The following is a 3,007-nucleotide window of genomic DNA, read 5'->3' on the forward strand; positions in this document are numbered from 1 at the left end:
CTAGACGGAAGCAAACCTTCGACTGACTGTCCTAATGTCTAGGGGGAGGCTCCGTCACTACAACACGATCAAGGTTCATCATTCTAGGGGGAGAATGTATCGTCACAAGCTTCAAGCTCCTCTGAGAATCCAATTGAAGGAGAAGATACTAATCTAGATTCTGAACAGGCGTCATCCTTCGAGGGGGAGAATACCAACGTCAATGATGATGACATAATATCAGAATTGGAAGAAGAAATCAATGCAGAATTGGATCCCTCTTGTGATCCAAATTACCCACCGCTTATTAAATGGACCAAAGATCATCCTCAGAGTCAAATTATGGGGGAATCTTCAGAAAAGGTGTTAACTAGATCTCAGATCAAAGCGAAACAAGTTGCACTCTTTTCTCAAGTAGAGTTTTGTATGTTCAACTCCTTTGTTTCCAAAGTTGAACCGAAGACTGTTACTTCAGCACTTGATCACTCTGATTGGGTGCAAGCCATGCAAGATTAGTTGAATGAGTTTAAAAGAAATAAAGTATGGCGTCTTATTCCAACTCCAAAGGATGCTTCGGTTATCGGTCTCAAATGGGTATTCAGAAACAAGATGGATAAGGAGGGGAACGTGATTCGTAACAAAGCTCGGTTGGTTGTGAAAGGATACTGTCAGGAAGAAGGTATCGACTATAAAGACACCTTCACTCCCGTCGCAAGATTAGAGTTCGTTCGTATCTTTCTTGCCTACGCTGCACACAAAAACTTTGAAGTCTATCAGATGGACGTCAAGTGTGCCTTTCTCAATGGGGAACTTGAAGAAACTGTGTACGTTAAGCAACCGCCAGGCTTCGTGAACGAAAAGTATCAAGATCACTGCTACATACTTGATAAAGCGGTATATGGCCTAAAACAGGCTCCCAGAGCATGGTATGAAACTCTAACCCGGTTCTTAAAAATGTCTAAATTCAAACAAGGTTCGGTTGACCTAACCTTCTTTCGAAAGAGAGAGGGTAACCACCTTATGATAGTCCAAATTTATGTTGATGACATCATCTTTGGCTCCACAAATCCCAGCTTAACAGCTGAATTCAGGAAGTTGATGGAAACTAAATTTGAGATGAGCTCAATGGGTCCAATTAACTTTTTCCTTGGCTTAAATATTAGACAGGGACCCGAAGTCATTTTTATTAATCATGAGTCATACACCAAGACACTATTGGCTAACTTTGGTATGACGGGAGACTCCAAAGTTAAAGTTCCAATGGATTTTGGGACAAAGCTTACGCCCTCATTGGAGAAGCCAGCCACTGACATGACACTCTATCGTCAAATGATTGGGTCTCTAATGTATCTCACAGCCAGTAGACTTGACATCATGTTTTCACTCTGTTATTGTGCCAGATTCCAAGCTAACCCACACGAACCTCAGTTGCAAACCGTGAAAAACATCTTTTGCTATCTGAAGCGAACCTCCTCTTTCGGTCTGTGGTATCCAGCCAACTCAGGATATTTTGTTCAAGCGTTCTCAGACATTCACTTAGGTGGCTGTGGATTAGATCGTAAAAGCACCACTGGAGGATGCCAATTTTTAGACGGTAAATTGGTTAGCTGGCAATCGAAGAAACAAACTTGTGTTTCTCTCTCAACTGTAGAAGCTGAATACATTGCTGCAGCATAATGCACATCTCAAGTTGTATGGATGCAAAGTCAGCTTAGGGATTACGGGCTGAACATGAAGAAAATCCCACTATATTGCGACTCTGAAAGTGCAATTAGGATTTGTCATAACCCAGTGCAACACTCAAAGACCAAACATATAGCACTGATGTATCACTTTATCAAGGATCACGTGGAAGATGGCAATGTGGAAATTCATTTCGTAAGGACAACTGATCAACTGGCTGATATATTCACTAAATCTTTACCGGAAGCAAGCTTCAACAAGATTTTGCAAGGCCTAGGAATGATGGAAGCAAAATCAGTTCCAAAAACGCCTTCGCTTCAATAAAGATAAGAAGCGAAATAGAGCGAACCGAAATGAACCAAACATTCGGTCTATTTCGGGTTCAATCTACTTCGGGTGAAGCTCGACCAAGAACCGAAATGAACCGAACGTTCGGTCTATTTCGGGTTCGGTCCTTCTGAACTTGTTTGCTTCTTTTTATTATCAAGGCATTTTGATTGTATTCTCATGTACACTCTTTTAAATACTTCTTTTTATATTCATAAAATCCAAAAATATTTTTCTTTTTTGTTCAATTACATAATTTTCACAAAATACAAAAATGATTGCCGTTTTAATCTAATGTTTTTTTTATTCATAAGTGTTACACTCGATGATGAAGATCTAGAAGGTATGATTTCTTTTCTATACACGTTCTATACATCCCTAGAAGCATGCTGCTGCATGTTGACTAAAGCCTCGACAAATTTTGAGTGAATCCTTAATAACATGATACATACAAATCATGTTTTCCCAAGCTAGGCTGCAATATTCACTCTAATCATGAGCTACCTTACTCTACTCACATTGAGCTTAGAGTTTTATGCTTAGTCCTTCTTTTATAGCAAAGGTACATTTGTTTCTTATACCACCTCTATCATTTTTCTTCATTACACTTCATCTCACCAACATAACCCTTCTTGAGACTCTCAACATTTACCACTGAGATTTATGGTTATACAAAATCTGTGTTAATGATCTTAGTTTCGTGTCACTATGTACTAAATGAAACCCACCATTCAATACCATTAATGAATTGACGGTACATGAACTATGTGTTACGACTAAAATCTCTCTTTATTTTTTTGAGTGATTCTTCTGAAACTTTCTATTACCAAGAATTTTTCTTCCCCAAGGATCCAGTTAATTTTTTTTGGTGATTTCTCACCTATCCAACAATTAATAAATATCTTCCCTACCTACTTGTTCAACAGATCACATTGATCTCACAAGTACTTCGTTCAGTTTCGGTCTTATATCAAGTATCGAAATCATTAATTGAAGCGAAAGCCACCCGTTATATGCT

The sequence above is a fragment of the Lactuca serriola genome, chromosome 4 (assembly GCF_051521515.1).
Source record: "Lactuca serriola cultivar US96UC23 chromosome 4, Lser_US96UC23_V15, whole genome shotgun sequence".
Lineage (NCBI taxonomy): Eukaryota > Viridiplantae > Streptophyta > Magnoliopsida > Asterales > Asteraceae > Lactuca > Lactuca serriola.